The sequence below is a fragment of the Phodopus roborovskii genome, unplaced genomic scaffold (assembly GCF_943737965.1).
Source record: "Phodopus roborovskii unplaced genomic scaffold, PHOROB, whole genome shotgun sequence".
In the NCBI taxonomy this organism is placed as follows: Eukaryota; Metazoa; Chordata; class Mammalia; order Rodentia; family Cricetidae; genus Phodopus; species Phodopus roborovskii.
This window is the reverse complement of record NW_026126480.1, coordinates 53,337,877-53,349,929: the sequence shown is the minus strand read 5'-3', so window position 1 is coordinate 53,349,929 and position 12,053 is coordinate 53,337,877.

Below are 12,053 nucleotides of genomic sequence, written 5' to 3'. Positions count from 1 at the left end.
TTTAGGGTCCCTGTGCCCACCCTACCTCTGCCTCTTCATTTCTAACCTTCCCTCCCCCTCCCACTGGAGTAAATGCAATGACACATTCTCTCAAATGCCAGCAAGCTGGCCTCCAAGCAAGTGATGGTGTTTTTCCTGCTGCCCTTTGTCTGGGCTGACCGCCCCCCTTGCCTATTGTCCCACTGCTTGTGTTTGTCCCATTTCCAAAAGCCAGAGCTAAGTGTGGCGCCAGCGGCAGGGGCAGGTGACTAACCAGCTCATAATGCCCCCTGAGGAGGGGAGAGGGCACCAGGGCCCTGCATCTCCCTCAAGTTCACAAGGGTTTCCATTCTTCCCAGTGACCAGGGAGAGTGCATATGGGTGGGGGATTTGTAATTCATTAATCAGCACAAGGCACCGGACCAGTTTCAACACCAGAGGCTTCACGGGTGACTCAGCGGGAACGCGCAGATTCAAGGCCATGAACAGACCAGACCCAGCATCCCGTTTGTGAAATGCTTCCCCATCGAGACATTTGGCATCCTCTTCCCTTTGGGGTTTTGGGTTGTTGGTTTTTCCGGTGGTGAGGTAGGGGTGGTTTGGCAATGAGAACTCTCCCTCCTTCCCCTCAGGCCTGGGTTGGGACTTGCCGAGTGGGAGACCTAGGGGACCCATAAGCCTAGACCCTCCCAGGAGGGTCTCCCTTCCTCCCCCTTCCTCCCTCTCCAAAGGGCTGCCAGGGAGAGTGAGTGAGCAAGAGAGCTAGTACAGAGGAAGCAGCTGTCATCTGGGGCTCGGAGACAGCCCTACTTTGTGATTCTTCTTGGGGTACAGTCGTTTGGTCCCCACGTCTTGGGTGCTTGTTGAAGCATTCCACCAATTAAGTCGGTTGATAATAAGTTGCTGTGTTGTTTATCTGTAGTCCCAACAGGGGCAGATACCAGTGGCAGCCGGACCTGGGAGGTGATGCCTGTCTCTGGAGTGGCATGAGACCTTCATCCCCCCACTTCTGCTGGTGCCCCTGGGGAAGGAGGGCACTCTGCCAGTCTAGCACAGCCCCTCCGGCCGGCCTGTGGGTCAGAGTAGGCATCAGTCATGGCCAGTGCTGGTTTCCCAGGGCAGCGTTTCCCTTTTCTGCACTGGAGAACTGGGGTGGGGGGGTGGGGGGGTGGGGAAGAAGTTTGTTTTCAATTACCTCACTGGAGTGGGACAGACTTTGTTGTTGGGTTGTTTCTTTCTATTTTTTTCCCTCTCTCCCTTCCTTTCTCTCTCCCTCACCCCCCTCTTTTTTTTTTTTTTTTTTTTTTTTTTTTCCCCTGAACAAGAAGAAAAAGCTAGGAATGGAGAGCTGGTCTGGGGTGGGGGCAGGGGACTCCAGAGCATCAGTAGCTGCTCTGATGAAAAGTGCCTTGGAGGGGCCCTTGTGAAAAGTGCTCAGGCCTCCCTCCCCCACCTCCTCCCCACCCCCCACCAGCCAGGGCTCTGGAGTTTCAATGACATTCTTGGCCAATGAGCCTAACCATCTCTTGATGTTCATGGCAAGGTGAAGAAGGCAGATGCCCACAGTAACTGTCCCAGAGTGGCCCAGGAGGTCCCCCTAGCATCCAGTACCTCTTCTGAGGGAAGGGGAGGGAAGGGAGGAGGAACAGCCTGAAAGCCCAGCTTGGGCTGTGCAGCTCCACAGCTCAGCTCAACCCTGGTGGAAAGGCTTTGCAGACAATGTGGTTTGGATTTGGCTGAGCCCCCTCAGCACCTTATAAAGCACCTTGCTGAGTCTGGGGAAAGCAGCCTCAATGAAGAGAGAAGGAAGAGGGTTGAGAAAGTGAAGGAAGGCGGGCTGAGGGGGAGAGAAAAGGAGGGATAAAGGAGAAGGGACCTGGGGAAGGAGAGAGACACGGAGAGGCAAATGGATTAGAGTGAGAATGAGGAGAGCTGTATGGGAAGGGAAGGAGAAGACACTGGATGAAGAGCAGTAGCCTTTCCTGAAGCTGGGGAGAGAGTTCTACAGGTTACTCCACCCAGCCACTGCAAGGCATCTGGGGCATTGGCTTGCAGGAGCCCTGGGCAGTTGTTCCTAGCAGATTCAGACCAGTGGGGAGGGACCAGGACCACCGGATTGTTCATACGGCTCCTGGGGCTCTCTCCTTTTGGTTTTTAATGTAGTGACCCCACGTTTTAGGAAAATCAGATTCCTCCTTCGCCCCATGTCTGGACTTGCCTTCCTGCCCTCTCCCCTCACCCAGTGGGGCCACCCCCTAACTCCTGCAGTGCCAAAGGGAAAATCAACTCCATCTCCAAGCTGCCAGTGCCCCTCTGCCATGTCTGGGCAAAGGCAGCAAGCTAGAAGCTGCCAGTTGGGGTGGGGTGGGGGCTGGAGGAAAGGCTTTGCCTCCTGCCAAATCCCCACTAGGGGTGGGCTGCTGGAATTTGGGGGAGAAGGAAAAAAGGAAAGTGAATCCGGGGACTCCCCCAGGGTTTCTGTGGATCAGGGTGGGGCAGGTCAGGTGCTGTCTCCTGGCTCCCAGCTGAAAGCTGGCGGGGAAGCTCCGCTCTCTTTCCTGTCGTGGCTCTCAGAACCTGGTCAGGGCCCTTCCAACTCCAGCTCTCTGGGAGTGAGAATGGAGGTAGAGGAGTAGAGACTGGAGGAGAAACCAGACTCCTCCCCCCTGGTTCCAGATAAGCACCCTTCAGGAGAGAAAACCATCCTCTATCGTGTGGGATCCTGTAAGGGTGCTTTCTCAGCTTCCTTTGGGGTTCTCAGTCTTATAACAAAAGAAGAGGAATCCCAACATTGCCTTCAAGAATTTCAGCTTGGGGGTACTTACTCAATGTCATCACTAGCCACAGTGGCAGGCATGGCTTTCAGGGGAGTTGAGAGCTTAAGGAGGGTCCACTGGGCACCAACCACACAGCTCCAGGCAGCAGCAGGTAGGCTGGAGAGTGAGGCTAGGACAAGCTGAGTTCCAACTGGCCAGTGTACTTATAAGGAGATTTGACCTCCTCTACCCTCCTCTCTCCGGATGTTAAGAGTATCCAGTGGGTTAATGGTTCATTGAGATGCTAGCTTGCCATCTCTTCTGACCTTTCCGATAGCAGGCCACAGGGTAGACCCAAGAAGTGTGATGAGTAAGGGGCAATGTTGGCAGCAGGTTGCCTTCCAAGTGTTAAAAATGACTGGGTGTTGGCTCAGGGACTGGCCAACCCTCTCTCCCTCCCCTCCCTCCCTTTCCTCTTTTGACATGGGAGGGAGCTCTCCAGGTACTCCAGAATAGTATATCTAGTAAAGCTATTGGTATTGAAGGGATCCTGGCCCAAGGAGGTTCCAATTTTTGAACTAGAGAAACCTCTAATCTGGTCTCCTCTTGACAGGTGATCAGGAAGGGCTTGGCCTCCTCTATGCCAGTTGCTAGGGAAAAAAGAGAGGAGCCTTAAAGTGCTGTGGGGTAGAAGGTTAGAAGCTGACCTGTGTATGAGTGGGGAAGGCAGGAGCCACTGAGTGACGACTCAGCTTGGGGCTAGGCCAGTAATTTTCCTTCTTCTCCCTTTCTTTCGTTTTTTGTTTGCTTGTTTGTTTTTCAAGACAGGTTTTCTCTGTGTAGCCCCAGCTGTACTGAAACTCAATCTGTAGACCAGGCTGGCTTTGAACTCACATAGATCCACCCACCTCTGCCTCACAACACAAGTGCTGGGATTAAAGGCCTGTGCCACCACCACCCAGCTTTCTTTTTCTTCCTTCTTCTTTTCTTTCTTTCTTTTTTCTTCTTTCTTTCTTTCTTTTTCTTTTTCTTTTTCTTTTTCTTTTTTTTTTTTTGAGAGGGGTTTCTCTGTGTAGCCCTGGCTGTCTCTGGAACACAGAGATCCAGATCCACCTGCCTCTGTCTCCAATGCTAATTCTTCTTTTATTGGGGGTTATTTAACTTAACCATTATAATAACTTTTAAAAACACCGACCCTCCCCATAAAAGCAGTAGTCCTCTTATATTTTTGGTTGTAAGGCTAGCCTTCAATGGCTGAGCCATCTCTCCAGCCCAGTAGTAGTCGTCCTCTTAAGGTTCATTTTTCTATTTCATCGTACCTTATTAGACAGGTGCTGTCCTTTTCCTGTTAAATGAGGAAGCAGGTAATTGGCTGATAAAGTCACTCCATCATACTATACTAGACTGAGTGATAGAGCAGGCATCAGAACCCAGCACTGTCTGACCTCAGGGACCATGTCCTTTTGACTGTGCCATGCAGGTACCAATCTGAGGGCTGTCTTGAGAGGAGGATTCAAAAGAGAAGAGACAGTTTGAGAGCAGGGTTAGTGTTGCAGAAGTTATGAGGCCTGTGGCTATGGGTACAGGGGTGGGGGTAGGATGGGGGGGCTAAGTCCTTCAAGATGTATCTTGAGACCTGTAGAAATTATTTTGGTACCTGAGGATTCCTAGCCCCTCTGCCACTGATGTGCTGTAAGCTGGGCCACGTGGCTTAATATCACTTCCCTGTATTCAAGGGAGGACAGATCCTAAAAGCACCTGGAAATCCCAGCTAGATTCTGGATTCCAATAATGGGGAGTTTGGAGTCACACAATGAGCATTAAAGTAGGAGTTAGAAGACATCCACCAAAGCAGCCGGACATATGATTCCCTCTACCCTGGTCCACAAAGTAAGTTCCTGGATAGGTTCTGGGGCCCAACCCTAGACACCCTTTGGGAGTGCTCTGTGGTATTGTGAGGAGGAAGGAAGAAGCTGATGGATGAGGACAATAGACACTTTCCCTTTCCCTCCAGCACACTCCAGCCCAGAGAGCCCTGCCTCACCCTGAACTGGCCCTGATGTCAGCGGAAACCCCAAGGGCAGAGGGCTCCTCTTACCTCAGCAACTCCCCTGCCCTGCCCTGCCCTGGCTCCCCCACCCATACCTGACCCAGCTCAGGCCTCCCCAGAGGACACCCCGCCCTTCTTCCCCTGTGAAGCTGGATGGAAGCTGAGAGGCATCAGCTATGTGGTTCTGTTGCTGTCTGTGCCCTGCCACCATGGCCCTTTCTGTCATCTATCAGGGTGTCTGGGTGATGGGTGTGGGCAGAGGGCAGAGGCAGAAGGGATACCCCAGGTGTTTGACTACTCCTTTGCCTGCCAGGAGCTGTCCTTGCCATTCTCCCAGGATGTTCCATTGCCCTGGCCAACCCATGCCGCAGGCTCTGTGACTCTGTCTCCCCTGGCAGAGGAAATGGGGTTACCTCTCCCTGGGCTGGGAGATCCTTATCCTGCCCTGCTGAGTCACTGCTGGTTCCTCCCACCCTCTCCCCTCCCTTCTCCCCGCTATTCTCTTTTCAGACTTCTCCAGGCTATCCAGACCAAGGGCCAGAGATAGCCCCCTTCCCTGAGGTCATCAATGATGTACTGATGGAGATGGGGAGGCTCAGTGGCAGAAGGAGAGAGAACATGTCCCTCCTCTACTAAGTGACCTTGGGCAAGTCACTATCCCCTCTACTTCTAGGCGTCCTTCTCTCTAAGACATGGATAATGGTCATATGATAGTAGCACCTTTCTTGTGTTCCTTAATAGAGTATCTGCATGAATTTGTGTCTGAGTCAACTTGTCAGATTTGTTAATTAATAAATAGGAACTGGGGCTGGGGTTGTAGCTCAGTGGCAGAGTGCTTGCTTTGAGCTGGATCCCCAGCACTGCCGACAAACAAATAGCACCAACAACAAAATGATGAGACACACACAGTTCATCCTAACACTAAGGAGGCAAAGGCAGACAGACCCTTGTAAGTTCCAGGTCATCCATTGCCAGCAAGATTCTGCCTCAGAACAAAACAATGATAATGAAATAGGAACGAGGGTACATAGAAGGCTACAGAGTTTGGAGATGTCAGTAAAGACTCCCTAGGAGGAGCTACTACTCATGTCCGGGTTGTCCTGTTACTTACCAAAGGTGTCCCAAAGCCTCACTGTCTAATGTGGACCTAGAGACAACCTGCCTTCCAGGGCCATATGGAAAGGTGATACTGGCCAGTGATGTGGGCAGTTTGCTATGAGGCTCAGTGCATCCCAGGACTCTTGGACTTGGCCCTTCCTCAACCTCTGACTTATAAAGAACTCTAGACAGATATGTATGTATGTATGTATGTATGTATGTATGTATGAATGATGTATTATGTATCAGAAATTGCAGACCAAAATTTTCAGTAGCTGAGCATGCATAGGCCCTGAGTTCTATCCCCTACACTAGAGGTGGAATGGAGACCCAGATCTACCAGCTATGATTGACCCTCTCAACCTCACAAAATCCTCAGAGTTGTGGGGAGACTGGCATGATACAGTGAAGTAAAGATTTTGCAAGTTGCTAAGCTCCAAGGAGAACCAAGAGACTTCTGGTCTCCCACCCATGTATGTTTACTTGAGCACTTACTATCTGCCTGGCAGCACAAAAACAAACAGATAAATAAAAAAATTAAATATCCCCCACAATCTTACACAGTCCTCTTGAGGCAGGTGCTATTGTAGTTGCCATCTTACCATGTGGAATTCAAGGCACAAATTGTACAACTTGCTCAAGATCTTAGAGGCAGGTAACTTGACCCTATAGCCACCCAGCTTTTAACTAGTGACCCCTTCCCCATTCTTCTCCTACATCCCTGAAAGCCCCTTCCCATCTTCATGGGATACCTTTCCTGCCCCCTGTCATAAGGCTGGGCCCAAGACTAGCACCCACAAATGTAAGCTTCACCCCAGTCAGGCCACCCACCCTGGCCTTGCCCTGGGATCTGGGACTGGTGTGGTGTCTGTCTCCCTCTGCTGGTCCCATAGGGGACAGCCTGGCTGAACGGCTTTCCCCAAAGCTGGATGATGTCCTTGTCTCCCCAGCAGAGGCTGGTGAATGGTGGGGAAGTTGAGGAGACAGTTGGGGGGCTCAGGCCACAACCTGATGCACAGAAACACTAAGATCACCTGCTGGGTTCCCTGTGACCAGAGATTTGTCTTTAGCAAGACCACCAAGGGGTGGTCTTTAGGGAGGTCAGGTTGCCTTCCTGATGTCTACCCAGGGGGCCCCCAAACAGCCTCTTTCCCCTTCTAACTCATGAATGGAGCTGTCATCCATGGATTTATCTAAACCTTTTGTGAAGCTATTTATATTTCCAACCGGGACCACATCTTGGGCTAATGAGTTCCATCGGTGTCCTCCCCTGCTGGGTGAAGCATGCTGCCTTTGATTTGTCCTAAACTTACCTCACTTGCACTCCAAGGGGGCCCTGTAACTCCAGCATGCCAGGTTTTGGTGAACAAGCTGAGCTTCCCCTTTCCATCCCTCTGTGGGTCTAAAAAATTCCATTCCATCTCCCACTTCCAGCCATGCAGACTGAAAAGACCTGGTCCCTCATGTGTGCACCGTGTCTGTGTGTCTGGAGCATGGCCACATCTGTCTTGTGGGACACAAGCACTCCCATTCTCCCTGCTCTGGAGGCTAAGGACCAGTGAAAGCTCAGAACTGAAGGGTCACATGTGGCGGTTCAAAGCATTCACCACAGCAGGAGTCTGCTTTCTTAGCTTCCTTCTGCCCCATCCAGAGCCTGCAGAAGGTTGCCAGCCTGTGGGTTCCACACCTTTCTCTATACTATTTCACTGGTGACTTTCCTCCAGGACTCCTGAGTGCTTCATCCTGTATCTAAACCAATGGTCTCTCTGTTGCCCTCTCTGATGATTAGACTACAGTAAGGATGGACTACACAGACAAAGTAGGTAGGAACATCATCATTGCAATAGCAGATTGGAAGAGCTTTACACAGCTGCTCTGGGAAGGAGTGACTCTGAGTTCCTTCAGTGCACACATTAGAAACTTCAGACTTCAAGAACATCAGCCATATGCCCATTTTGACACAAGTTGTAATGGAGCTAGGATTCAGACCCAGGCAGGCCTGGCACCTAGACCTCATTCGGTGTCTCAGCATCTGCTCTTTAGTCACTCAGCATAAATGTATCAAACCAATGCTACCTGCCAAACATTGTTCTGATTGCTGGGACAAATGCCAGGAAACAAGAAAGCTTGGGCAGAACTTGGCAGTGGGAGCTGGCAGCACCTGGTGTGCCACACATGCATCACAAGCAGGCTAAGTGGCATTCCCTCGTCCTAGTGCCCCAACAATCAGAGCTACACTATCCAGTTGGCTATCCCAGAGTAAGTACACAAATGCCATATCTTGTATGTATAACCTAGATCAAGACAAACCCAAGTGAACCCTAACTCCCCAAACTCCTTTGCCTTTCTGGTTTTTTATTACTCCAGTCTAGCAAAACTCTTGGAACAACCCTACCTGTGTCGTCTATAATAGGGGGCATAGGCCACACCATGGAGAGACAAGCCTTCTCCAAGGTGTAGCTTCACATTGGCCTAGGCGAGCCTCTGTTCTTTGCCAGCTGTGTCCCCTTAGTTTCCGTCCCACAGCCAGCCCAGAGCTTTGACTCTCAATGATGCAGCTCACTCCCTCAGGGCTCCAGGCCATGCTCTTCTAGAAGAGGTTCTCCTCCACCAGCATCCTCCTGTCCCTCACCCCCCACCCCAGCCCACAACAACTGTCATCCAAATACTACTCCAAAAGCAGGGAGCTTTATCTTGTCTGTCCCATACTTGGAAAATCATACCCAGTATGTGTTGAACTAGTGAATGGCTGAGCACCAAGTCCCAGTTTTGGGCTTCCTGTGATTCAGCCCTAACCAGCTGGGCGAGAAGTGGCAATAAAAGGGAAAGGATCCCTGAAGATAATGATTTTAAAGGTTTGAAATGGTAACGACTCTCATCACTATCCTCAGATACACTTGGATTTGCACAGATGTGCCTACCTGTAGGAAGCTTCCTATAACATGGGTAAGGTGAATGCTGTAAATTTGGGGGTTGAACCCTGAGAGATCATCTCATCCAACTGCATTTGAGGGAGAAATGTAGATGCAGAGAGCAGTCTTGACTTGCTTCAGGCCATCTATGAGTAGAGCTGGAGCCACACCTTGCTCTCCTAATTTTCAGGATGGACCCAAGTCCTTTTTGGATAATCCATCTCCCACACAATTTGACAAGTTTCTATGGGTCCCAGCTCCCCCTCTCCCACTGTGCTTCTGGGGCAAAAGTGCATGATTGGATGTGCCAACTGCACAAGGGAGAGGTGAACTGGGAAGCTTCCTACCAGACTCACAACCCAGGCACAGGACAGGGAGCATATCCTAGATGTAGTTTGTCTCCCGGATCACAGCACAGGGAAGCCCTTCAGGATCTAAGTGTCAGGTTGGAAGGGGTCAGGATGAGCATCCTGTGCTCCTTGTCCTCCTCCAGCCTGGTGTACAGCAGAAGGTAGTGATGGTTTCCAGCATTGAGCAGGAGAGTGGGAGGTTGACCGCTCCAAAGTATCTCCTGCCTCCTTTTTCTACTGCATATGACCTCAGGCCAACAGTCAGTATCTTACAGCCCAGTGTGTCTGGCAGAAACATGACAGCAGCCTTCTTCATCTCCAGGGAGCCTTGGGGTCTGCCTCCTGTGGAGTCTGGTTGCTCAGGCAGGAGGTAGGGGGCGGGGCTGGGGGAGAATGTGGAGAATGTTTGAGGACCACACTTACCCAATCCTGGGTAGGAAGGGAGGATATCTTTGGAGGAAGAAACAGGAAAAATCAACAGCTAAATCGGTGTCAGCATAGTACTAGGGACTGAACCTAGGGCTTGTGTTTGTTTTCAAGACAGTGTTTCTCTGTATAGTTCCTGTTGCCCAGGAACTCACCCTGTAGGTCAGGCTGGCTTCCAATTTCCTCTGCCTCCCGATTGCTGGGATCAAAGGCATGCTCCAACATTATGCCTGGCTTAACCTAGGGCTTTTTGAATGTTGGGCAAGTACTCTACTCAGAGATACATTCCAGCCCTTTATTTTTTTCTTTCATCTACCATTAACGTGTTTTTAATTATTTAAATTCATTTTATGTACATTGGTGTGAAGGTGTCAGATCCCCTGGAACTGGCGTTACAGACAGTTGTGAGCTGCCATGTGGGTGCTGAGAATTGAATCCAGGTCCTCTGGAAGAACTGATGAGCCATTTCTCCAGCCCCTTGTTAGCGTGCTTGACTTGCATGCCACAGAGCAATTGTGGAAGTCAGAGGACAGCTTTCAGAAATCAGCCCTCTCCTTCCACCATGGCCTCTGGGAGTAGAACTCATGCTGTCAGGCTTGCACAGCAAGCACCTTTATCCCATATCTCCCTGGCTCACCAGCCCTTTCTCACTAAATTGCCAGGGTTGGCTTTGAACTCCCTATGTAGTCTCAGTGGGCTTTGCATTTGTGATCTTTCTGCCTCGGCCTCCCAAGAAGCTGAGATTACAAACCTGTGCCACCATGCATGGCCCTATACTTACATTTTGGGGAGCTGAGTATACGGGGAGAGTATTTATAAGGAAAGGGGATACTATGGGCAGGGGGTGGAAGCTAGATTTCTTTCCTTTTGGGGGGGGCTGTTTTTAGAGACATGGTTTCTCTGTGTATCCTTGGCTGTCCTGGAACTCACTTTGTAGATCTAGCAGGCTGGCCTCGAACTCACAAGAGATCCACCTGCCTCTATCTCCCAAGTGCTGGGTATGTACTGCCCAGTTAGATTTCTTTTTCTTACCACCCAGAGTGATTTGGAGCAACCTGGCCTAACTGTGACACATATTTAAATTAACTTTCTTTTTTAACTGAGTCTTGCTATGTAGCTCAGGTTGGCCTCTCAAGTTCTCAGTCTGCCTAGTGGTAGAAATTAATATGAACCACACCTGGCTTAACACCTATTTAATCCTAGGCTGTGTCTGAGGTACACAGATAGAACAACAAACAAAACAGAAACAGTCCCTGCCTACATGCAGCTGCCACATTAGCAGGGAACACAAATATTAAACACATAGGAAAACTGATAAGCACCATGGCTACAAAGGAAACCATTGCTGCTGAGCCCAGGAGGAGAAGCCAGCATGAGAGAAGCAGGAGGCCACAGCCTCGGAAGCAGCTGGAGTGGCAATCAGAGGGCCTGACAGGGCTTTGGAGATAGGTGGGAGACATGGGCAGGGTCTGGATCCTGCAAGTTCAAGATCTAGAGAATGGACTCTGGCCAGGAGGGTTAACTCGGTGGAGACAGATCTCTGGGAACTGTGTGTTTGGCTAGGTGAAGGGAGGGCAGCAGGGGGGGGGGCGCACAGTGCCATCTGTTCTGGAGATGAGGCAGTCAGGAACTACGGATGAACTAACAAGTGAGGAGACGAGGACTATAACAGCGAACTCCTAGTCTAATGAGCTGAAGGCTTCTACATTTACACTGGTTGCCTTGGATGTGGAAAGGGAAAGCAACTTCCTCCCAGGAGACCTTAAGAACGGACAAAAAGCTGAAGAGGGAGAGGAGCCCAGAAAAACAAAGAAGGGCTGGGTAATAAATAGAGCCTCTCCGTTACCCACAGGACCCTAGGGGTGATGGACGACGTTTTACTCCATGCACCCCCTTCCACTCTTGAGGGAACTAACCCAGGGCAAGTGAATGCCCTCCAGCCCATAACCCTCCTCCTTTCACACTGTCTGGGGTAAATGGTAAAGTTCACACAAAACGTGTAGTGCTTAAGCCTTCCTAGTTATCGCTTCAGCCCCAACCCCCTGCAAGGCTCAGGACGCCCCACCTACCCATATGCCCCTACTCATTGAGTGCCTCACCCCATTGCACCTCTGCATCTGCTCCTCCTGTCAGGTCCATCCTACCCTTTTCTGCCCCAGAACCTGATCTTTCCGTGCATTTATGGAGATCAATGAAAGATCTTGAAACCAGAATGAAGAGCCCTGTCCTTCTCCTGGCTTTTGAAGCAAGTTAACTTTTCGGAGGGGGGGGGTGCTGGTGGTTGCAGTCACAACAAACTCCTCAGCCCAGATTGAGCGCGGGGTGTCTTGCTTTGACCCTGTAGCCCCTTTTAAGTTAACGATCCAGGATAGTCTACTCCTCCCAAGTTTGAACTCTGATCCAAGGCTTGATTCTTGGTGCAAGCACCTTGCTCCTCGGAGCTTCGTCCTATGTGCCCTTCGTCCCATGTGCCCAGTGGAGT